Below are 26705 nucleotides of genomic sequence, written 5' to 3' on the forward strand. Positions count from 1 at the left end.
ACAACAACAGTCTTATCTATTTCTGTTTTTAAAATGACAAAACTGAGCTCATTATTTTACAATTATCTGTGCTATTCAGTGGTGAGCACCATACTAGCCAGTGAGAATCCAGTGATGACCAAAGCAAAACCTTTACTTACAGAACTTAACCATCTATCAGGGAAGATAGATAATAAAGAGTAAATAACTATGTATAAAATATAATATTTTGAAGATGCAAAGGAGAAGCAGTTATTAAAAATAACAAAACATGAAATCCATTTAAATAAGAATGTTCAATAAAGACCTCTCCAGCAGGGCAGTATTTTAGTTCAGAAGAGCTAAAGGACTGGTTTAGTCACTAGTAAATAGTGACTTCAAGTCTGATTCTCAAGGCAGTGCTTACACTTCTGTTCTGCTTGTCAGATATATGATTTGCATCCATGGAAGGCTATGACTTCCTCTGTGTCATATCAGTGCTCAAACCGTGACACTATGCCAGATTTTCAGAAGGGGAATTATAAAATGTATGAATAACAACAACACTAATAATAAAGTAATCCTTTGAAAAGAGCTCAGTCTTTTTTAAAGAGGAAGTAGGAGGGGCCATAAGTTCTCTATGAATTTCAGTAGACGACAGACGCAGCACTGAGGGAACCCAGGTCTGCTGTGACTGCACCGGGTGCAGCTGCGTGAGGAAGCACCCTAGTGTGCTCTGGCTGGGACTGGAAGTTCCACTTGGATCTCATTTCCTGGCCTTACTTGAACTTCCCTCACAAGGCCTGGCCTAGGAGCTAATAAGAGCTCTTTTGGAGGACACTTAACTGGGAGGTGTTGGTGATGGTTAGGATCCCCAGGCATCTGGGAAGAATGTGGTAAGAAAGAAAACTCTGCCCTTGGGAAGGGAACAATGAAGTACACCCTGAATTTAAAGGCTATGGTCTCCTGATTCCAGTATAGTGCTTGCTTAGGTAAGTTACTTTTAAAGAGTTTTTCACAGAGTATCTCCAATTCCCTTTTGCTCCAGAAGAAGCTGCCTAAATTCTTTTTCCTCCAAGGAAATTATAGCAATTCTTTGGCTGGCCAGATTCAGTATAAGTGTAATGCAGGTTTTCTTACTCTGGATTATAATCCTGTTTAGGTGTAACTTGCAGAAAGCAATCACATATCATATCTGTACAAACATCTTACTTGGTAAATACGCTGGTCGAGGTTTTACATTGGTTTTATCTTGGCAATCTGACAGTTTAGTCCCAAAGAGCTAAGTCTTAAAAATTTCCTCTAAATAAATTATTTAATAAGAAAGTAGCATCTATATTAAAATAATGAATATTTTCAGTAACAAAGGGTTATGTGATGGTTTCAGTAATGGTCAAGTAAACTTGATATTAACATTCACTCATTGAAGCCAGTAACATTAAAAGGACTAAAGCTATAAAAGTTATATAGTTTCATGAGAAATTATATAAGAAATCTTAACTGAAAAAGTAAATAGGAAAAGTACATGTGTTTCTTTATTAGAGTACTATGAAAAAAATGAGTTATAGGTAGATCAGAATTCAACAACCACCTGTAACTCAGCTTTAGAGGTGCCCAAGGCCTCTGGTGTATGTGGGCACCTGCACTCACATGCACATACCAACTGGCATGTGCACACACAGTTTAAAATAATAAAAATAAATATTTTTTTCTTTTTTTAAAATTTTTTATTAATTACACTTTATTCATTTTGTATCCCCCCATAAACCCCTCCTTCCTCCCCTTCTAATCCCACCCTCCCTCCCCTTTCTGCATGCATGCCACTCCCCAAGTCCACTGATAGGGGAGGTTCTCCTTTCCTTTCTGATCTTAGTCTATCAGTTCTCATCAAAAGTGGCTGCATTGTCCTCTACTGTGGCCTGGTAAGGCTGCTCCCCCCTCAGGGGGAGGTGATCAACGAGCAGGCCAATCAGATTATGTCAGAGGCAGTCCCTCTTCCCATTACTAGGTAACCCACTTGGACACTGAACTGCCATGGGCTACACCTGTGCAGGGGTTCTAGGTTATCTCCATGAATAGTCCTTGGTTGGAGTATGAGTCTCTGGGAAGTTCCCTGTGTTCAAATTTTCTTGTTCTGTTGCTCTCCTTGTGGAGTTCCCGTCCCCTCCAGCTCTTACTACTTCCCACTTCTTACATAAAATTCTATTCACATATTTTTAAAGGGGGTGGTTTAGAGGCGGCTCAGCAGAAAAGAGCACTAGCTGCTCTTCTCAAGAACCTGAGTTCAGATCCTGTCACCCACATTGTGGCTCACAACCATTTGTAACTCCAGTTTCATGGAATCTGACACCCGTTTCTGGCCTTTTGAGAGCATCAGGCATGCATGTTGTATACAAACATACATGTAGGCAAAACACCTATACACATAAATAAAAATAAACATTTAAAAAAATACAGAGTTGATGTGACAGATCACTCCTGAAATCCCACTACTGCAGATGATGAGGCATAAGGATCAACATGAGTTTATGGTCATCCTGGACTGTTTATATAACAAGTTCTTATCCAGCCTGTGCTACCAAGCAAGATACAATTTCAGAATAGAACAACAACAAAACACACACACACACACACACACACACACACATCTGTTTCAGCAGATGCAAATGATGAAGATATGGAGGGCTTTGGAGTGTCAAAGTCTTCCTTACAGAGTCAGTTTTCAAAATTTACTTCAGATTTTTGTGGCTTTTTTTGTTTTGTTTTTTTTAGACCGTATCATTATGTATCTCAGAATGGGTTGGAACTCTCACTTAGGATTTCAATCCAGATTGGACACTGGCAGCTCTACCCTGCAGCAGTTCACTAGTGCCCCGAAGGCGAGAGGGCGGGAAGGCCTGCATTTTGTCCAGTGTTAATACAGGTGAGAGCAAAGCTCTTACTACGTGCACTCCTCTACCTGTCTCCACTGTCTGAGCCTGAATCTGTACCGACTCCTCTGAGGGCTGGGGACCGATTCCCAGGCAGGTTACATTGCACAAGCGTTCAGTGTGCTTTAGGAGAGGCATCTTTGAAGACTTAGTATGTGGAACTACTTCCTTCTTGAGGTTTGGGGGGGTGCTTTTCAGTTTTGGCACTTGCGGTCCTTTACGTGGCTTCTCTTCAGGTGCCGAAAGATAAGCTACATGGGGCTAAAGAGATGGCCCAGGGCTTAAGAGAGCCTGCTGCTCCTGTGGAGGACCCGAGTTCAGTTCCCAGCACTGTAACCGGGCTGCTCGCAGCTGCCTACGACTTCGGTTCCAGGGCATCCAACACCCCTTCCTGGCCTGGAAGGGCGCACATACACACAAACAAAGCATGCATTTCCAAAGACATGTATACATACATGTAAATGAAAATAATAAAAACTGAGATGAATGAGCGGCAGCACAGCCACATCATTCCCTGGTCTCCCTCAGCCCTGGGGACTGAGCCCAGGCTTTAGCACGTGCTAGGTAGCTCTGCAACTGAGCTACATCTCCAGCACCCAGCTGCCTTTTGTTAAGTCATATTTTGAGACAGGGTCTTGCTAAGTTGCTCAGTTGGCCTCAAGCTTACTATCCTCCTGGCTTAGCTTCCCAAGCAGCTGGATTACAGGTGTACACCACCATGCCTAACTTAGCCCAGACTGTATTAAGCAATCCTAGAATTCAGAGAATTTACTGTCTCTCCTGTTGTGAAATTTGTATAACAAGTAAATATCAATTAAAATTCACTAGAGCATTAATCAAATGTGTGTTGCCTTGTAGTAATAATTTAAATTCTACCATCTAAAGTTATGTTCAAAGTGAATGCCCAGCTACCATCTCTCATTAAGTCATACTTTAAGGCTCCAGCACTTATTTCCTTCCCCAGTCATGGTTTCCCCTGGTCTGGTTCTACAGCTCTACCTTGAACTAATTGAACTGGCTTAATCTGGAGCAGCTGCACCAGCACAATACCAAATGCAGAGGAAAACTGGCCTGGGCACTTCCTTTAGTGGCTGTGCTCAGAGTTTCTTGCCTGGCCTCCATGTCTTAAGGGCATGACCTTAGTTTCCATTTCTTGTGTATCTGGCTACCTTTTACTCATTTGTTCTTTTAACAAATGTGTACTAAGTACTTCCTGTGTGCCAGACACTGTGGGGTTGCTAGGGATATAGAGGTGTGTATGGCAAATATGGTGCTTCCGTTTGTAACTCTACTAGAGACAATGCATTAAAGAGATAATTATGAAGAAAAAAGTTAAATTTCTTAAAAGTGGAAAGTATCCACCCTATGAGAATTACAAAGTATCTAAGTTAAGCTATGAAGGTCACTGAAGAAGGGAAAGCTTTAATGGAGAACTGTGTTGTTTTTTTTTTTAATATTTTATGTATTATGTGTACAATATTCTGTTTGCATGTACATCTGCAGGGCAGAAGCGGGCACCAGATCTTATAATAGATGGTTATGAGCCACCATGTGGTTGCTGGGAACTGAACTCAGGACCTCTGGAAGTACAGACAGTACTCTTAACCTTTGAGCCATCTCTCCAGCCCAAGAACTACGTTTTAAGTTGTGCTCTTAAGTTGATAGTCTAAATCAACCATGGAAAAGTTGGGTGGAAAGAGTGGGAAAGGGGAAACTTTTAAAAGTCAGGAACTGGTACAATCAAGGACTAGCAAGAAGGCTAATGAGGCTAGATCAAAGGAAGGAGGGGGGAGATAATTCACAATGACATGGTAAAGTCAGCAAAGGCCAGATGGTGCAAAAGCAAGACCTTAGTGTTCACTTCTCTGACCAGAAGCCATTGAAGAGTTTCCAGATGAGGTTCATATTTTTTAAAAACACCCACCTAGCTTTACTATGGAGAATGGCCTTTTTTAGGTATGTATGCCAGAGACAGGTGGGAGCTTCATGTTCCTGGGACTGGGTTTGGTTTGCTTTGGCTTTCTTGTCAAGGGCTAGAACTCTTAATGAAAGGGAAGGTGAAAGAAGGGCGATGTGGTGTGCTAGTAAAGAGTGTGTGACTGAGTATTTCTTTTTCTTTCTCTAACTCTATTTTATGCTAAGAATGGAAATAAACAATTCTTGCCTACTGAGATTATTATGAAACTTAAATAAGGACAGCAGACTAAGTCCTGGAAATATGAGCCTTTAGCAGATGATAGTTCTGGGGGATTTAAAGCGTCCTCTAAGAGCCACCCAGACCTGTGGCCATAGACTAGCACTGCTCTGTGGGTCCCACAGACTATTGGACTGTAGTAATCTAGACTCAGCATCTGATGGAGAAATATCACACACACAATGTTGACTTTTGTGATATCATTTGGAGACAGACAGGAAGATGAGGCAGTGGAGAGCTGGCTCAGTGGTGAAGAGCAAGGCCTGGTCTTCCAGAGGATCCTGGCTTCAATTCCCAGCACCCACATGGCATCTCACCAACTGGCTGTAACTCTAGTTCTAGGGGACCTGGCACCCTCCTCTGGCCTCTTTGGGTACTGCATACATGTGGTATACAAGCAGGCAAAACACTCACACACAAAAAATTAAAATGATATGAAAAAAGAAAGAAAGCTGAAGAACGATTTGTTTCAGTCAAGTTCACTTACCTAATTTGCCAAATTTGTTAAATGTGGTAAGAGAGTTCATAAGTAATTATTCTATTTTAAAAAACTAAGATGAGCTTTATATCTTATTCTTGTCCAGTGTGATAACCCCCCTTTCCCCCTCCCCACAGGCCCTTATAGGCCAAAAGAGAGCACTGGGTTACCTGGAAGGGGAGTCATGGGAGGTTATGAACTGTGTGACATGGGTGCTGGAAACCAAACTTGGGTCCTCAGCAGCAAGCACTCTAAACTGCTGACCTATCTCTCCAGCCCCATAACTATTTTCTTTAAAACTATCTTCTTTAGGTATGTTTCATACAGCATCATCAGTAAAACATAAAGTGGCATAGGCTTATATTGACATAGCTCTTATTATTTTCACTTATCAACTATGTTTTAATTTTATTGTCTATCTCTGCCCCCTTTTTGTCTTCACTCAGTTTCCTTTCAAACCTGTAGTCTTTTTTTTTTTTTTTTTTACTTTTTATTGATTCTTTGTGAGTTTCACATCAGTCACCCACTCCTGCTTATGTCCCTGTTCCCTCATATCTGCCTTTTGCTGTGCAGCCCCTCCAAAACATACAAATAGAAATACAAAGCATAAAAAAAATGTAGTGTGTCACAGTGTGGCCCACACTATATCCCTCTGTCCACACATCTTCACTTGCAAGAGTTCATCACAGTGAGATACTGGTCTGGTTTGGGATCTCTGGCTTCTACACCATCAATACTGGATCCTCACTGGGACTCCTCCTGGTTATCCTGCTGTTGCCCTGTGCTGTAGAGATCCCGCAGCTTGGAGAAGCAGGACTGGCCCTTTCACACATCCCAACCATTCACAGAGGATATAGACTGTGGGAGGGGCCAGCTCGGAGTCCCGGATCTGGGCCTGGGCGGTGGCTGAGCTGGTCAGCCGCTGGTTCTCCCTTAGCCACTCCACCAGAGTGAGTTCTCCAGCGCTGCTCCGGCTAGACCACCCAGTGCTGCCGCCGACAGGAGGCAGGTCAGCTCTCCTGCTCTCCTGCCCTCAGGGCCAGCTCACTGGTACCCACACCTCCAGAGCCAGCCCCACTACGCTGCCCAGTCAAGGCAAGGGTGGGAGGGCACTCTCCCCTCTCACACCCTCAGGGCTGGCTCACCTGTGCTGTCACCATCAGGGCCAACCCCACGGTGTTGCCCAGGCGAGGTGCAGTGCCCCCTCTATCACTCCCACGCCCTGGGGGCCAGATCTCCTGACTACCACAGGTGTTGAGAGGCTAGTGGGAGGCATCACCCATGTGCCCACACCACTTCACAGCAGTTAAGTGGCGGGGCCAGCTCTCCTGTGCTCTGGTCCTCAGGACCGGCTCACCTGCACTCCTGCAACCAGGGCTAGTTCAGATGAGGTGCAGGGCCCACTTTCCCAAGCGCTGCAGCCAGTGAGGGACAGGGCCAGCTCTCCAGACTGCTGCAGGTGCTGGGGCAAGGAGGGGGAGGGCACCACTCCTGTACCTGTGCAGCCTCGCTGCTGACAAATGGTGGGGCTGGCTCACGTGTGTCCCTACCACCCAGTCAGCTCTGCTGTGCTGTCCAGGTGAGGTGCAGGGCCTGCTGGTGCTACAGCTGGTGAGGGGCAGGGATGGTTCTCCCGTGCTCATGACCCTATGAGCAGCTTTCCCAACTGCCTCAAGCCTGTGTTCTTTATTTTATTGTTTTGTCTTAGTCTTGCCCAGCTTCGAAAAGCTACACAGAGGATTGTGTCAGCTCATAATGTGAGCTGGGGCTTCTTGGAAATTTATTTTATTCCTGTGAAAATGTGTTTATCCACATTTTAGGATAATAACAATGGGAAATCCAAATTTACTTTATTGCTGTTATTATTTATAATATGAAAAGGAACTCAGTCCTTGGATTTCTTCCATCACCTGTGCAGTATGCTGCTAAAGATTATGAACAGAAGGAAAAACCACTGCCCCTGTAAACTAGTAATTGGATACCTGGTTACATTTTACTCTCTGCCTCTTCCCAGAATCAGCCCTGTATTCAGATCCCAGTACTCCCATGCTGTCTGTGATTTTCAGAAGTTACCACTCCTACTTTGTAATCATGTTATCATTCACATGGGTGTCTCAAAAATCATCCACTGAATTTGCTCTAAGAGGAAATTTCCTCATAAGGTGCTTGGTTTTGTATCCCAGAGTGCCTTATGTAAAATAACTTAAGGAAATGTTTTTTCAGCATTTACCCAGAGGTATTCCCAAAAATGTGTTTTTACAACTGATCTTACTTAATGTCTGTAATGCTTGTTTTTTAAACTCTTATTTTATTTGGGGAGTTTAGGCCTCTGCCTTTCTTCTACCAACCCTTTCACCCTGGTAGGAGAGAGAAGGGGAGAAGGGCACAGACCCCTTTACTTCTCACCTACCTCAGTCCCTTAAGTGCTAGGAGGTGTGAGTCACCATATTCCTGGCAGCATTTTTAAAAACTTTTTATTGATTCTTTGTGAATTTCACATCATGCTTCCCATTCATCTTTCTATCTGCCTTCTGCCCTTGCAACCACCCCAAAATAGAGAGATAGGTAGGTAGGTAGGTAGGTAGATAGATAGATAGATAGATAGATAGATAGATAGATAGATAGATTAGATATTTAAACATCTTGCCATGGAAGCTGCAGCGTGCCATGGTATGTCACACAGTACACTCTTTTGTCCATACATATCTTTACTTGCAAATGTTCATCACAATGAGTCACTGGTGTGGTTCAAAGCCTCTGGCTTCTACTGCCTATCAATACTGGATCCTCCCTGGGACTCCTCTCTGATATCTTGTTGTTGGCCTGTGTCATGGAGATCCTGCAGCTTTGGATCTGCAGGACCAGTCCCTTCCCATGCTCCAGCAGTTCATAGATGGGGTGGATGTTGGGGTGGGCCAGCTCAAAGTTCTGGATCAGGGCCTGGGTGGTAGCTGGGTTGGTCAGCCCGACTTAACAGCATTATATTGTTTTTCTTTCTCCTCTTTTCCTCTCCTTTTTCCTCCCCTCTTTTCCATCTCTCTCTTCTTTAAAAAAAAAATAATCGTTTTAATGTAAAATGTAACCATTTTAAAATTCCTTGGAAGAGATAGATAGATGATAGATAGATAGATAGATAGATAGATAGATAGATAGATAGATAGATAGAATTCCCCTTGGATTTAATTTTTGAAATTATAATTACATATTTCTCCCTTCCCTTTACTTCCTCCAGCCACTTCCATCCATGTATCCCCACTTGCTCTGACTTCTTGTGCTCTTTTTAAAAATTGTTGTTACACACACACACACACACACACACACACTCCTAAATACAACCTGGTCAGCCTGTGTAATGTTAAAATCATTTTTATATGGCAGTGCCCTTATCTATGCTTATTCTAGTTATTTCATATTATTTGCTAGTGTTTCTGGTCCTCTTAACATACTGGTGGGATTATACTTCCTTGAGAATTGAGCATAGTCATGTGACTTCTGCTTTCTTTTCCTTCAGGACTGGGAAGTGAACCTAGGCAGTCACACATGTTTGGCAGGGCCTCTCCCGCTGAACTATATCTCTAAACCATTTCTTAAAGTTTGTTTTGTTGTTGTTGGGGTTGTTTTCTTTTTGTTTGGGGGTAGGTTGTTTGTTTGTTTGTTTGTTTGTTTGTTTGAGACAGTGTGTCATTATAATGTAGCTATGTGGGTCAGGCTGGTCTCAAATGTGCAGAGCTCCCACCCAGCCTCTGCCTCCCTAGTGCTGGGATTAAAGGTGTATACCACCACACCAATGGAAAGTATTTATTTGTTTAATTTTGATACAGAGTCTCACCAAATTGCTCAGGCTGGCTTTGAATTTGTTCTGTATGTCCCCTGTGTAGGCCTTGAGTTTGAGATCTTGCCTCAGCCTCCAAAGTAGCTGGGATTACAGGCCTGTGCCACCAGACCTAGGCAGTATTTGTCATCTCTAGGTAGAAGCCCTTAAGACTTAAGAGCTGATGATGATTAGATTCCATTCCTACTGCCATATGACCAATCCAAGGAGAGAGGAGAACATGAAGCTAAATCTGAATGGATAGGTACTATGGTTTCAATCTGCAATGTCCCTCATGGGCTCATGTTTTGAATGACAGTTTTCCACTTACAACAATGTTTTGAAGGCTTCAGGAGGAGTTATTAGGAGGTGGCCTAGCAGAAGTAGGTGACTAGGGGGAGGGCCTGTAACAGATATAGGTTGTGGTCCAGAACCTTGTGCTTCCTGTCTCCTACCAAGGAAATAAGTAAGCCTCCACTATGCTCTCACCTCCACAGCTGGATCTCCTCTGCCTGTCCTGCCTGCCTTGCCTGCCCTGCCTGCCCTGCCTGCCCTGCTGTGCTGGAATGAAATCTCTCTGATGCCAGGAATCAAAATGAGTGGTTCTCCTAAGTTGTTTTTGTCATGTATTTTATCACAATGATGAAGGAAGTAGCTAATAAATATGTAACATAAATAAGAAAATATTATTTTGAGCCAATAAGATTTTGAAAATGTGTATTAGAGCCTATCTTTGACACATGTATATTTTTCTAAATTATAATTTTCTGAATATTTTAGGTGAAAATATTTTATGGCATCTAAAAACATTAATGTCTATAGGATGAGATTATTAAAATATTTAGTTTTGTTGCTCCAATTTAGTCATAAGCTATAGACTAGAGGTAAATAGTAGTATTTCCTTGTTTATCATACAGATGCTAACCTGCCTGAGACTATGACCTCTGATCAAATTCTAGTTTCTTTGTTTTATAGTATGTGGCAGGACAAAGTCTATAATGACAAGTACTTAAAATTCAGTTAGTATATGAGCACTTCAGCCTTGACCATGACAGTTTCTGTTACATGGGCAAGACAAAGCTGATGTCTGTATGTCGGTATTCCTATCTGAAAATAATGACATTAAACACACAGGAAGTGGTTTAAGGACAGGTTGAACAAAGCCCGATTTGCAGTCATGTAGTATCCCTGTAGAGTCCTGAAGATTAACAGTGCCTTTGATGAGTGACTGCCAAGGAAAATGCATGGAGCCTGCAAAGTTGGTGTGTGGGATGAGCAGCCTTAAGCTAAGCTTCGTGGGTACGAGCATCTTCCAGCCACGGAGTACTAGAGGCGGCGTCACTATCTACGTCACATAAGAGGCATCATCTTAGTCTTGGGGTGTGATTGGGGAGTGCAGTGCTTCTTGAGCGTGTACAAGGCCCCACGTTCAGTACGACCCCATCTTCATCTCTGCTCAATCCTAGACTGCAAAATTAATGCATATTTTTCCATTGCAATTTAGAAAACATTTTAAAAATATATGTAGGGCTGAAGAGATGAGTCAGTGATTAAAGTTCTAACCTCTCTTGCTGAGGGTCCTGGTTCACATCCCAGTATTCACATGCCATATTCATTGCATATGGCTTATAACACCCTATAACTACAGTTCCAGGGGATCGTTCTTCTGGCCTTGACAGGCACTGAACAAATGCACATGGTGCACAGACATACATGCAGGCAAAATAAACATAAAATTAAAATAAATCTTTAAAATAATTAAATCAGACATTATGCTTATTATTATTTTTCTCTGTGTTGAATTCTCCCAGTTTATTTGAAGTATATTCTTATGGGTAGCACACCAGTAATATTTTATTTAACCTTTGAGAACTTTGTTTTATATACCTATAAAACGAAAAGAAGCATTTTTCTTTATCTCTTAACCTCTCCCTGATTGTTTATATACATAAGAAAATATCATGTGAATCTTGGTTGAGAATAATAGAGACTGGCCAAGTAGGAAAATAAAGATTATTTTGCAAGTATAAAGAATGAATTTAAGGTATAATCAGATTCAAAACCTCAAAGTTTTTCATAAGAATATCTCCCTTTACTACTTACCTCTACTTTTTTTTCTATGCTGGCTTCATTCTTTTAGAGGTTTCTATCTATGAAGCAATGAAAAGAGCTATTGACAGTGATGCCTATACTTTTTTGAAAAAAACTCAGTTTGGCCACCCAAATGAAAATATACCCTTTTTTTCAATAGTTCTTTCAAGAGAATAGTTAAGTATGGTTCCCTGAAAGAAATTCAGGGTATCATCAAAGAAAAGGGCATTCACAGGATAGGTAAAAATGGTAAATATTCATTGCATATGGTTTATCTGTGTTTATTAGGCATGGCTTTCATCCTTAGCAAACTATGTATCTCCAGATATAGAACATTTTTGTTAAATAATATCACATTAAAAAAAAAAACTTCATATGAGGCAGGTACTATTTTATCTTCCTTTCTTCCCGGCCTAGATTTTTTGCAGTCCTCATTTGTACAAAATCATCTTTTTGGACAATACATAGCTCTTGACATTACCTGAAGATCAGACATATATAACACATTTAGTTATTCTTTTGTTCTACATTATTGACTTGGTTGGTATTTGTTCTTTGTTTGACTTACTTTGGTTTGGTTGAGTATGTTCTGAGACAGGGTTTTGACATATAACTCTGGCTGACTTATAGTTCTCTGTGTAGATCAGGGTGGCCTCGAATTCACAGAGATCTGTTGGCCTTTGCCTCCTGAGTTGTGGGATTAAAGGTGTGTACCACCATGCACAGCTAGGTTTTCTGTTTTTTTGTTGTTTTTTGGCTCTGAAAAATCATACCCAGGGCTTCAGACATGCTACACAAGAACTTCACTGAGCTACAGTCTCAATCCTTCAAAGGTATTTAAATCTTTAAAAACTATTTAAATGGTGTTTCCTATTAGATGATTTTCCAGAAGTTTCCCTTCATCAGCGGGAATTTTTTTCATTATATTTTAAAGCCCTAATTTTAGAGCTTTTATCATAGTTTACTTGTTCCAATGACTCAGTCAATAATTGTCTGGAGTATAATTGTTCAAAGTGAGATGTGAATGCACACAACACTCAAAGATGTGTGTGAGAAGAAGGGACGAGGTGTTAAGAGAGGGAGGCTGCATCCAGTGGAGGACAATAAGAGAACTGACTTTTGCAAAATCTTTCTTCCTGACAAGCAGGCAACCCTGAAGAAAGGGACACGCAGGATGACTTTATGCAGGTGACTTTCACTGAGGTGTCCCGTAGGATGCAGCACTAAGAAGAGCTTGAGAAGGCTCGGGATTCTGAATGTCGACAAGTGCATGGGAAAACAAGTGTTATAGGAATTGGGGGTCTCATTTTGACAATTCTCCTGTGTACCAGAGGTAGAAACTGCTGTACAGTCCAAGGACCCTTTTGAAAAGAAGCAGAAAGGAGCTAAATTCAAACTAATTTGTGCTTTTGAAATTTTTTTCCTAACTAGATTTTCAATACACTTCTTTATAATTTAAAACCCAGGGTCTAGAGAGATGGCTTAGCAGTCAAGAATGTGTACTGTTCTTTCTTTCGGAAGACCTGAGTTCAATTCCCGCACCCACATTAGGCGGCTAACAACTTGTGTGTATGTGTGTGTGTTGGTTTAGTTTGTTTTTTCAATGTTACATACTTGCTAGTTGGTCTTGTAACTCAGATTTTTTTCAGTTGTCTCTAGTATCATGTAATGTTTTCTGTCATTAGCACTCAGTAGACTTGGTTATTTTCAACTTTTCACGAGTTGTTGAGGTAGTGTTAGGAAAAGTTAGGGATTTGGGAAAGCAAGCCAGTAATAAGTATTTCCTTATTGCCTATTACTCCACGCGCTTGCTTGAAGGGGTGTTCACTGGCTAGGATACCATCTGGGGTTCCCTCTCAACCTTTTCCTTTTTCTAGGAAGCCCAGTTTTATGGAGTTGCTGGTTCTTTGCATTTATGCTTGTAACTGTCTGTTAGGGCTGCCAGTGCCTTTAGTGACAAGGATGGGTAGACGGGCATTTTAACGTGACTCTCATCCTTATTAGAATCTGCAAAGGAAAGGAGACTTCCTGTCAGGCATACCCGTGTCCCATATTTTTTGTGAGCCTCCCCCTTTTCCCCTTAGCTTTGCTCAGTTTGGCAGGGGACTTGATTAAAGAATATCTTGCAAATATAACATAATTAGAACAATCTGATTAGGTCATTATAGACTTCCTATGCTTATTTCATTTATCAGAATCCTAATTACCTTATGAAGAAGGCAGAAAAGGACTTTATGAAAAAAAGATAATGCTTCTTCTTAATTCTTAAGGATTTTACTTGATATATGGGGGTGGGAGGGCGCCATTAATATTTCAGAAGCAGGAAAATGGCACATTTGAAGCCTGCACAATATAGCAAGACTTTGTCTCAAAAGTTGTGGAGGGAGAAAAAGAAAAGAAAAAAAAAGGAAGGAAAGAAGAAAAAAATGCACAAAAGCAAGAAGGAAAACTACTTTCACCAAATGGCAGAAAGTCAACCTACTAAATAGGACTGCTCTTATATCTTTAAAAACATGTGTGACACATGTTTAGGAATTAAAGAAAATGGGTTTATGATACTTTGCAACTCTAGCATTAGCCTTTAAAAGGTTTCTTGAAATTCCCAATCATTTTATGTAGGTTTTAATGTTCATGAATGAATATTAAGTTAGTAAGACTAAGCCTCCCCATCCAACTTCCTATATGACAGCTCTTCAGCCTGCTGAGGAAGTGCATGATCAGAATTTCTCTCTGGTGGCCTGACTTCACCTCTGACTTTAAAGGCCGTAAGAACAAGCATTTCCATAGTCAACCAAAAAGAAACGGAGACCACAGTTTGGAGTCTTGGCCCAGATGTCTGTGGGTAAGGCCTTGATTTGGGTGGCAGTTAGCACCTGCCTGAGATGGGTAGGAAGACAAGAGTTAAGACAGCCAGCAGCAAATGTTGCTAGTATGCTTGGTATGCCTGCCCTGTGTGAGCACATGCATTTTGCAACTTTAGAAGCATTTTATACCACAGATTTTTGTGAAAGACTGATCTGCTAATTTGGGCTCATCCTAACATTTAAGGCACTGATAATGTCCTTTAAGTAAAGACAATGTATACTTTCTCTTAGTATTTTCTGTTTGGCACAGAGCTTTCTTCAGCACAGCAGCAGTGAAAGTTTTGACTTGTCTGCCCTCTGCTGGAGATCTGTGGCAACAGTGACCATTGTCCTCTGGCTTTAGAAAAATGTTGTATTGCTATTGAATCAATAATGTAAAATTTCATTCAGTTTTTCAAAATGATTATAAATACTCTCTGGATTCCCCATCTGTGAATCATGTGCAGAGCCCAGGTACCTGCAATTTATCATTTGGAGCCTACCTCAAAGCAAGCTCTGGTTTCAATTCACTAGTTAGCTCATTACCATCCCCAACTCTTTCTGCTAGCTTTTCTTTTTTTCTCATGTCTTAAATACCAATGTCAGTCTCTGAGTCTCTTCAAGATCTTTACAACTGGGTTCGGCGTTTCCACTGTCGTTCTGAGTTCCTATGGCTTATCTTTCTTTTGCCACATTTCACACTTTAAAGTTTGGGATCAGCCTGATGTAATAGTACAGAGCAGTCAGGAGGCAGAGGCAGGCAGGTCACTAGGAGTTCCAAGGCAGGCCTGACCTGCATAGAGTTTTCCAGGCCAACAAGGACATATCTTTATCTCAAAATTTGAATTTTTTTGTATCAGAGCTTGTGAGATAGTTCAGCAGATAAATGTGCTTGCCATACAAGCACATTGATTTCCCAGAATCCAGGGAGAAGTAGATGGAGAAAACCAACTCCACAGAATTGTTTTCTGAACTTCACACACACACACAATGATGATGGTGAGATGATAAATTTTAACATGTGGCTGGGTGGTGGTGGTGCACACCTTTAATCCCAGCACCCAGGATGCGGAGGCAGGTGAATCTCTGCAAGTCCAAAGCCAACCTGATCTACAGAGCGAGTCCCAGGAGGCCTACACAGGGAAACTCTGTCTTGGAAAAAAAAGAAAGAAGTTAACTTTTAATAAAATAGTTAATTAAAAATTTGGATCCCCTTGCCAGCCGTGGCACTCAGGAGAACGGCCCCTGCACCTTGCCTGGGCAGCGCAGTAGAACTGTCCCTGTTAGCAGGGGTATGAGAGAGATGGCCCCCACCCTTTGCCACCTTTGGCAGGGAGGAGAGCTTGCCCTGCCCCTTGCCTAGGCCAAGCAGGAAAGCTGGCCCTGGTGGTGCAGGTGCAGGAGAGCTGGCAGGCTGACCAACCCAGCTACCACCCAGGCCCTGATCCAGGACTTTGAGCTGGCTCACCCCAACATCCACCCCATCTATGAACTGCTGGAGCATGGGAAGGGACTGGTCCTGCAGATCCAAAGCTGCAGGATCTCCATGACACAGGCCAACAACAGGATATCAGAGAGGAGTCCCAGGGAGGATCCAGTATTGATAGGCAGTAGAAGCCAGAGGCTTTGAACCACACCAGTGACTCATTGTGATGAACATTTGCAAGTAAAGATATGTGTGGACAAAAGAGTGTACTGTGTGACATACCATGGCACGCTGCAGCTTCCACGGCAAGATGTTTTTTCTTATATTTTAAACATTTTTGTTTTGAGGGAGAAGGTTGTAAGGGCAGAGAGCAGGTATGAAGGGACAGGGATATGAGTGGGATTGGGCACATAATGTGAAATTCAGAAAGAACCAATAAGTTTTTTTTAATTGGATTAACTTTTCAAACCTTATCTCCTCAGGCAATTAACTCTGTGAATATGGCATTGTCTCACATTCTCCTGTGTCTCCTATAGACTGCAGCAGTTCTCGATAAATATATTATTTTCTATTTAAAGGTCTATAATGGGCTGAGGTTGTAGCCCACTGTCTAGCACGCACTACATCGAGGGTTCGAGCCCTAGCACCTCTTAAAATCAGACATGGTAGCTCACACTTGCCATTTCAGCGCTCTGGAGGTGGTGACAGAGTCACAAGCCAAAGGTCATTCATCCTCTGCTACATAGTGAGTTTTAGAACAGTTTAAGTAAGAATATTATGGTAGCAATTCATTTCCCACGAGCGAAAAACTCGTGGGATGTAGCAAAATGCCTACATCTTAAATATTTGAATTTCTTTCTGGCCAGAGCCATTAACTGCGTTTGTTTACTTCCTAATTTGAAAACAGCTTTAGAAAGTTTGAAAAAGTCATGCTGTTAGCTTAGAAATAATTGGTTTAAAAAGGCAATATCCCTTTGTTACACTTCTATGCATGTGTTCCTCTTCTTTTAAATAATATTTCAGCTTATAATCCTGTTTAATCCTAATCTAGTTCTTTAGATCCATAAATATTAGCATGCTTAATATTAAAAGAATGGTCTGTTTTCAGTTCCTTTTATAACTTAGTCATTATGGAGGCATGGTAAATAGTGTAGCAAAAGACTAACAGCACTCACACCAGAATCAGAGTCAGTAACTAGAGTGTGACTATCCAGAAAGATCTATCTGCAGGTAAGAGACCAGACATAGAGATAGCAGGAGCATACAGGCTCTGTCCAGGGGTGAATGTAAGGTCAGAATAAAGGTTTAACTCAAAGTTTAGAGAACAGATGGGGATTTAGCTCAATGATAGGGCATGTGCTTAGCATGTGTGAGGCCCTGGGCTAAATCTTCCATACCAAAAATATAAATAAATAAAGTTTAGAGAGCAGGGGGGAAATGTGGCTATTGGTATAGAAAAAGATAACATATGCCACAGTAAACCATTTTGCCTAGGTGAGAACAGGATCTGGAGGGTCCCTGCTGTGCCAGACATTAACCTGCCTGTTGGATTTTGAACATTCAGAGGGCTCTAGCAAGCCACTGTTCACTCCAGAGAACTATTTCAGCATGTCATAATTAGTTCATGTGAACCAATATGTCCTGGCTGAAAAGCAAATTGTATGACCATATTGAGAGCTTGGGCTACAAGTGTGGAGTGTTCAAGGAATGGGATCCACCTGAGTGAAATAGAGTCTTAGCATCCCTAGCAGCGTACCTGGAACATACCTCTAATGCAGAAGGAACAGCTTGTTCTGGCAAAATGCCTTCCAGGCAGAAAACTAATAGCTCTGCTGCTTACACTTCAGTTACTTTGAACAAAGCATCTCACTTCCGTGAGACAGTTTCAGCATCTGATCAGACCTGCAAGGCATTCAACCTAAGGCAGTTCTAATAAGATAAGGTCATAAAAGGACTTTCAATTTTAGAGAACCAGGCAGTGACACAAAAAGCAGAGTTCTCTCTTATAAACTGGGCTACTTGCTCTCTGCCCCTGACTTAAACACTCCTCTTGAGTTGATAAGCCAAGTATATGACTAATGATTAAATAGGAATTAAGTACACATAGGAATCTAAGGTTTACTTCCCATTTTACCATTTCCTGTTATGACACTCTGGATTGTATTTACTTCCTCTAGTATTATCTGAACATCTTATATAAGCCGGACACTGTGTTGACATATTCCTCCCTTTCAGGGCTTACAGTATGCAAAGGGAAATAGTGTGTCTTTTTAGAAGGCTGAGTTTCCATGAACACACTGATCCCCCTCATACCTAGCACCATTACCTTGAGAGAGTAGAGATTCTGTGTACTTTGTACTTTTAATAGTTTTTCTAAGCCATTAAGATGAAGTCTTCCAAACTTATTGTTTCTCAATTTGTTTGTTTGGTTTTCTTTTTCTTTTTTTTTTTTTTTAAGGCCATCTTTCCTTTTTTAGCCAGGCTGCCCTTGAACTCATTATCCTCCTGCCTCAGCCTCCTTAGCACTGAGATTACTGGCATATACTACCATGCCTCGCTCTATGAAGATTCTTTTAAAGTACAGATTCCATGGTCCCATACTTTGTAAGATACTGGTCAGTTTTTTAAAAGGCCTGTGCTAGAGCAGGAACTGCTTTATGTATATAGTATTTGCTGATTTCTCTGATAAACATTCCCACGGTGGCCAGTTCTAGGTGGCCAGTGTGAGTCTCACAAAGTTCCTAAAGTGTTTAGAACTGTTAAATCTAACAAATCCACTCTGGCACATCACTGGTTCTACCCTAGAAGTAAGGAATAAAATCTGCAGGCGGGAGATATGGAGACTATGCTCTCGCTAATGCCGTCCTAAAAGGACACCAGCAGGAACAAGTAACTTGTGTGGTTTGCTTTGTGCCTTAGATGTGCCTGGTCAATGAACATGATAGACTTGTTGGGTTTTCCTTTTTACTTAATTTTTATTTCATTTTTTTGTTGTATATGTTTGCAGGAATCAGAGGACAGCTTCCGGGGTGGGTCCTCTCTTTGCACTATATAGGTCCAGCTCGTCAGGCTTGGCAGTAAGCACCTTTACAATCTGCTGACCCATCTCACTGGCTTGACTTAACTGATTTTAAACTATAAGTAATTAGTTAATTATTGTTCATGTAAATGATATGATAGCGGTGGGTGTAGCAGTCGGAGGACAACTCTGTTAAACCAAATATCTCCTTTTACCTTTATGAGGGTCTTTGGGATCAAACTCAGGTTTTTAGGTCACTTTTATTTGCTAAGCCATCTTGCCAGTCTTGACTTTATTCTTTCTTTTTGCCTTTTTGAAACAGGATTTCTCTGGGTAGGCCTGGCTTTTCTGGAACTCCCTCTGTAGACTAGGCTAGCTGTCCTCAAACTCAGAGATCCTCCTGCCTCTGCCTCCCAAGTGCTTGGACTCAAAGTGTGTGACACCACCGCTTGGCTGACTCACTGCATTGTAAAGCCAAAGAACTCAGCTGTGGAAATGGCTCATCAGGTTAAAGCTTTTGCTGTGCAAGCCTGACCCACTGTGGAAGCCACAGTGCTACACAGAACTGTCCTCTGAGCCACACTGTTGCCATCTTCCGGTGTTTTTGCTGGGCCTGCTCACCAAGATCACAGCTGTGTTTGCAGACTGCTGGCATTCCCTCATAGGAGCATGAAGGGTCCTGAGCTCCTCACCTGAGTAGTCAGCCACCCCTTCCAGCCAGTTTTATCCAGTTCTGACCTAAATGCACATAGCTTCAAAGTCTCAGGGGAAGTCAGGTGGAAAAAGACCAGGGAAGGGGTTTCTATCCAAACAACCAAGGAGAGCCATTATGCACGCTGGATGCAGACCTGCCTGTGCGGCTGCTTTAAGGGCGTCCTACCCTAACCCCACCCACTGCTCAGTAAGTAAGCTCAATAAACCATTGGTTTCCCACATGAACTCTGGTAGAGTCAGCCTCAGGTTGTTGTTGGGAATGTAGGTGGATGGGGTAGACTTTTTTTATACTTTTTTTTTTTAATTGGGGAGACCTATGTCTCCCTCAAGGAAGGAATTTTAGCAATACTCGTAAAGGTGGAAGGAAATAACTGACTTCTCTGACCCCCCCCATACCCATACCCAAGCTCTGATACACATGTGCCCCTATAATAATAATTTTTAATTAAAAAAACTGAATTTCTGGTAATAGAAAAGATACTATTAAGGTGTACAGTAAGCACCACAAATGGGTGTGTTAAGCTATGTACAGTGAATAATCTTGAAGTAGGGGGAGGATTGAAGATATCCAGTCACAGCGCCACATAGCAACTCGGGTTTTCCTCTGAGCACTGACTGGACTGTGTCTCTTCAGAAGTTACTGACTGGGGACGCTTTATCTCTCAGAACTGCAGCTGTTTTAATGGAATTTGAATAAAGCTTTCTTGTCTGAGAAAACAGCTCATGTGGTTGTTTTGGCTTTGCAGTCCCAGTGCTGGGCATGTTAGACAAGCACTCTAACACTCATCCCCAGCCTCCCTACCACCTCCTTTTAGACAGGTTCTCACTGTGTAGCTTAGGCTGAGCTGGAACTCTATTGTAGCACAGGCTAGCCTGGAAATTAAGATCCTCTTTCCTCTGCCTCCCAGGTACTGGATTATAGGCATGCATCAATGTACCAGTTTGTATTTTATAGTCATTTAAGGAAAATACTTAGGCTAGACAGAGTTTAGCAGTTAAAAGCAAGTACTGCTTCTGTAGAAGACCTCAGCTTCCATATCTGGCAGCCACCTGTTAACTCAGCGCCCAGGGATTAACACTGCTTCCAGCTTCCATGGGTACCTGCACGCACATTACATGCATAATCTAAGAAACAAAAATACTTGAGAAATAGCATCTCACAGAAACCCTGTTACTTCAGATGACAGGCAAGAAAGTTTTGTTGATGTTTTCTCTTAACCATGTCATAACAGGAGTAAGAATGTGACCTGGATTTCATTTGTCCTTGCTGCATACTTTGTCTAACTTACTTTTACTTTACTGCATGCTGTATTTTTATGAAGTATGACCAGCTGGATTTTGGCTCCTGATTCCAGCCAGCATCATACGTTCTTCCCTTGTTTTCTGTCCCGTTCCTTGTGCCTACGTGTTCAGCTAGCTAGTCACTAGAATTGGAAGAGGTGTGAAAAGATGATTGCAGACTCTTTGCTGCGTCTTCCCCCAAGAAGAGGAATCCAGTTCCCTTCCTGAAATCTGTACTCTCCTTTAATGCATCAAGAAAGTGTGATATGGAGGCTACAGCTGGAATACAAAGTAAATAAACTGTAATAAATGAAAAATTTTAAAAAAGAAAGTGTGACATAAATGACACTATTGCCAGCTCCAAGCCTAGCATCCCTTTAGAGCCCTGAGCTGCTATGCAAGAAGCCAACCCTGAAACTACACTCCTTTGAAGAAGCCCAAGCCATGTTAGAGATCACATTAGGCACTCCAAAGGACATCGTCAGTGGATCCCAGCTTGACAGTCATCAAGGTTGAGACAACAGTTGTGAGAGTGAAACTGTTTGGATCTTCATTTGTAGCGCAGCACCGAGTGAATAGTACTAAGTGAACACCCAGCTAAGTACTCCTTGAAACCATTTGTTACAGAGCAATTAATAACCTATAGAACTAGTTTTATCCCCCCCCCTTTTCTTTTTTCTTCTACAAAATAGCCTAAGCTTTCGCTAACAAGTAAGCCAAGTGCTAGGAATGGCACCCGTAAGGCAGTTTTCTAGAGATACAGAACCAACAGAATTTAAACACGCACACGCACACACACACACACACACACGCATGTTCACAGACAATACAGGACCAAGTTCTCAAAACAGGAAATGGGACACATTAGTTGAAAGACTGGAAACTCCCTGAAGAGCCGCTGGTATTGAGTCCATCCTGAATGACTGAAGAAGATGGAGTTTATTGTCAGTAGATGGCAGCAAATATCGATGCAGCACTCAAATGGAACGGAGCTTGCAGGCAAGCATCTGTTGCTTTCCTCTTGGCTTCTTCCTTTTCAACTGGGATTCCATCTGGAAGATATTGCCCACATTCAGAGTGGGTTTCTCCCTTCCCCACTTGCTCCCATATGGCAGCCCTCTCTGAAAACACCCCACATACACACAGATGCATTTCACCAGTCCCAGAAATGTTTAGATCCAGCCAAGATGACAAGCAGCACTGTTGTCATATAGTTCTTTGAGCACATTGTATGTCCGTGTCCGTGTCCATGGCACTGTGTGCTCATATGCACACAATGTGGGAGCATATGCACACAGGTGAGCCCATTAAAGTCCATGTGTAATTGTGGTTTGTGTGTGGTGGCCAGAGTTTGACCCAGGTATCCTCCTCAATCGCTTCTCCACCTTTTTTTGAGACTGAGTCCTCACTGAACCTGAAGCTTACTGGTTTGCGAGACTGGCTACCAAGTTCCGAGGATCCACCTGCCTCCGTCTGGGTGCTGGGATAAAGGGTGTCTGCCGCCATACTTGACCATTTTTAGTTTTGTAAGCTTTCAAGGTTCTGTGTATTAATTCAAAAGATAGTTCTTTTCCATTTCAACACCTTTTTCCCTAAGTTCTAAAGATCATATATTCTGACCCTAAAACCTATTCTACAGCAAAGGCTGCTGTGCATCCTGTACCCTCCTTCTAGGAACTGAATCTCTGCAGTGTTCTTTCTCTAGCAGAAATAATAGCAATGATTACTTTAAAATCAATATTAAAAATAACAGGCATAAAAGTTAAGAGTTGGCCATGAATGGAGGAATGGAAGTGGAATAATGAAGAGGTAAATGGGGATAGACTACAAAGTGTAGGTGATTCAGTGGCAAACAGCACACTCATTACTTGAGATTATGTTTCTCTTACTGCTTCTGTGCTTCTGTGTTTCTGTGTTGGGCAAAAGCGATAACAGAACAAATAAAAAATTAAGAAGCAAATGTAAAGGAAAAAAATCCTCATAGTGTCATTAATTCTATCACCTTTTCTCACTTTTCCACTATCTATAACCTTGACTCTGTGAAGGTCTGTATATTATAGAAACATAACTAATTCCCAGTGTAGGCCAGGAATAGTTAAATCATAGTTTCCAATTAGGCAGAAGGGAGTATGCTTGTGGTTTTAATTAAAGTATCACCCTATGAGTTTCCTTGGACAACTATTTCCCTTCTGTGAATTTTGCTTTCTTAATTGATAAAATATTTATTGAGTTTAAGTTTCCATAAGTTAAGACCCTATTATTTAATGTGTCACTAAAAGACTAGTTTTTATTTATGGAGCTTATGTGTGTTTGTAAATGCATGCTGCAGTATACATGTGGAAATCAGATGACAACTTGCAAGAGTCGGTTGTCTCCTATCAGCTCATGCTGTCAGGCTTAGGAGGAAGGCCCCTTGCCCACTAAACCATTTCACTAGTCCTAATTCCATGTTTCTTATTTTTTATATAATTTATTTAATTTTATTTTATGTGCATTAGTGTGGGGGTGTCAGATCCCTTAGAATGTGTGTTACAGACAGTTGTGAGCTGCCATGTGGGTGCTGGGAATTGAACCCAGGTCCTCTGGAAGTGCTCCTAACTGCTGAGCCTTCTCTCCAGCCCCTCCATGTTTCTTATCATGCTCATTTATTCTGTTACATGCTCTAATCTGCAATGAATATACACCTATCAACCCTTTTTTTTTTCAATTTTAAAGTTTTATTTATTTATTTGTGTGTGTGTATGTGTGTGTGAATGTGCACCTCTGAACATAGATGCCCATATTAGCCACTCAATATGGGTGCTGAAAACCAAACTCAGGACCTCTGAAAGTGTTACACACTTTTAACCACTGAGCTATCTCTCCAGCCCTCTAGTTTTGTTTTATTGTGGCCAAGTAACATACTTTATAAAAAATGGAATAGGGGGCTGGAGAGATAGCTCAGTGGTTAAAAGTGTGTAACACTTTCAGAGGTCCTGAGTTCAATTCCCAGCAACCACATGGTGGCTCACAACCATCTATAGTGAGATCTGGTGCCCTCTTCTGGCGTTCAGGTGTACATGGAGGCAGAACTTTGTATACATAATAAATAAATAAATCTTTAAAAAAGAAAAAGAAAAAAAAACAAAACTAGAAATCAGTAACAGGATGATCTCTGAAAAAGAAAAACTAGAAATGTTTACAAACTAAGCAGTAGACTTTTAAATAGCCTATAAGTCGAAGAAAAAGTCAGAGGAAAATTTTAGGGATTTGAATTGAATAAAAAGGGCACCACGCTCTCTTGAGATTGTGGAATGCAGCTAAATTGCATTAAGATGCACTAGAAATCTATAAAGGTCTCAAGCAAATTACCAAAATTCCACAAGACCCTAGAAAAAGAATTCCACATGTAGACATCCAGCTAGAGCAGCACCATTTGTTGAAGGTGTTTTCTTTTTTCCATTATATGGTTTTGGCTTCTTTGTCAAAAATCAAGTGTCCGTAATAGCCAGAACCTGAAAACAACCCAGATGTCCCTCAACGACGAAATAGATATAGATACAGAAATTGTGGTACATTTAGACAATGGATTATTACTTAGCAATTAAAACCAAGGAAATCATGAAATATGCAGCCAAATGGTGGGACCTAGAAAAGATCATCCTGAGTGAGGTATCCCAGAAGCAGAAAGACACACATGGTATATACTCACTTATAAGTGGATACTAGACCTATAAGATAGGATAAATATACTAAAATCTGTACACCTAAAGAAGATAAATAAGAGGATCCAAGGTAAGATGATCAATCTTTACCTAGAAAGACAAATGGGATGGACATTGGAAATAGGAGAAAACAAGTAACAGGACAGGAGCCTACCACAGAGGGGCCCTGAAAGATTCTTCCTAGCAGTGTATCAAAACAGATGCTGAGACTCATAACCAAACCTTGGGCAGAGTGCAGGGAACGTTATGAAAGAAGGGGGAGTTAGTATGACCTGGAGAGGACAGGAGCTCCACAAGGACCAAATATCTCTGGGTACAGGGGCTTGTCTGAGACTGTTTCTCGAACCAAGGACCATGCATGGATATAACTTAGAACCCCGGCTCGGACGTAGCCCATGGCAGCTCAGTATCCAAGTGGCTTCCCTAGTAAGGGGAACAGGGACTGTCTCTGGCATAAACTCTGTGGCTAGCTCTTTGACCTCCCCACCCTCCGTGGGAGGAGCAGCCTAGCTAGGCCACAGAGGAGGACATTGCAGTCAGTCCTGGTGAGACCTAATAAGCTAGGGTCAGATGGAAGGGGTGAGGACCCCCCCATCAGTGAACTTAGAGAGGAGATGAGGGACAGAGGGTGGGGTTGGGAAGGAAGGAGGGAGGGGGCTACAGCTGGGATACAAAGTAAATAAATTGTAATTAATATAAAAAATTAAAAATTTAATTTAAAAATGGGGTACAGAGCTGAAAAAAAAAAGGAAAATGTTCAAATTTAAGACATGTTATTCAAACAGCTATTTTATTCTCACATTAAAACAAACAAAAAACAAAACAAACCTTTCAGCCAGTTTCTGAATATAGACTGTATGCTCATTAGTCTAAAATCTATGAAATTATTTTGCATGACAAATATTTATTGGCATATTAGTCTTATATGTAAACTATCTACAAATAAATATTGATAATAAATCTGGTTCTTACTTTAAAAAAAATCAAGTGTCCATAGGTGTGTGGGCTTATTTCTGGGTCTTCAATTCGATTCCATTGATCAACTGCATGCCAGTACCATGCAGTTTTTATTACTATTGCCTGTAGTACAGCTTGAACTCAGGGATGGAGAAACCTCCAGAAGATCTCTTATTGTATAGGACTACTTTAGCTAATCTGGATTTTTTGTTTTTCCAAATGAAGTTGAGAATGGTTCTTTCAAGGTCTTTAAAGAATTGTGTTGGTATTTTTATGGGAATTACATTGAATCTGTAGATTGCTTTTGGGAAGATGGCCACTTTTATTATGTTAATCCTACGGATCCATGAGCATGGGAGAATCTTCTTCAATTTCTTTCCTCAGAGATTTGAAGTTCTTGTTATATGGGTCTTTGACTTGCTTGGTTAGAGTTAAACCATGATATTTTATATTTGTGTAATTTTTACTTCCTTTGAAAATAGATTTTTTCATGCAATATATACTGATTATAGTCTCCTGTCACTACTCCTCCCAGTTTCTCTCCACTTTGCCTCCCCTTTGTATCCACACTCTTTCTGTCTCTTGTTAGAAAACAAGCAAGCATCTAAGTAATAATAGTAAAATTAAATAGATCAAAAACAAACAAATCAGAATATGATAGAACAACCAAACAAAAAAAAAAAAAAAAAAAAGAGCCAAAGAAGAAGCATAAGAAATGTATATAGATGCAGAGATACACATATTCACACAAATAGGAATGTCATAAATGCCCAGAACAAGAAGGCATAATACACACACAGATGACCTGGGGAGAGAAGGAGCCCTGACTCAACATGAGCTGTAGGCCTCCAAGGGTGTGGCTGAGTCTGCTCTGTGTTGGCCATCTACCGCTACACACAGGCTCCACCAGGAAGAGCACTTTGTTTCCACTTGCCTTTCCTCTCTCGGGTCCAGTCTGGTGTGGACCTCGCAGGCTGTGCTGTTCTCTATGAGCTCATATATGCATCAGTCTCGTGTTCAGAAGGCCTTGATTCCTTGGTGTTCTCCATCCCCTTTAGGCCAGGCATGGTGGAGCACACCTTTAATCTTAGCACTCAGGAGGCAGAGGCGGGTAGGTCTCTGTGAGTTTCAGAACAGTCAGGTTCACACAGAGGAACCCTGTCTCAAAAAAAAAAAAAAAAAAAAAGGAAGAAAGAGAGGGAGGGAGGGAGAGAGAGAGAGAGAGAGAGAGAGAGAGAGAAAGAAAGAAAGAAAGAAAGAAAGAAAGAAAGAAAGAAAGAAAGAAAGAAAGAAAGAAAG

At 41.4% G+C, this 26705-nt stretch overlaps 1 protein-coding gene across 1 annotated transcript in view; it reads left to right on the forward strand.

Annotated features, from left to right (window-relative positions):
• Ssh2 (slingshot protein phosphatase 2) overlaps nucleotides 1-26705 on the forward strand; it is a 234447-nt gene that overhangs the window by 77882 nt on the left and 129860 nt on the right.

The sequence above is a fragment of the Psammomys obesus genome, unplaced genomic scaffold (genome assembly GCF_907164565.1).
Source record: "Psammomys obesus unplaced genomic scaffold, mPsaObe1.curated_primary_1811, whole genome shotgun sequence".
Classification (NCBI taxonomy): Eukaryota; Metazoa; Chordata; class Mammalia; order Rodentia; family Muridae; genus Psammomys; species Psammomys obesus.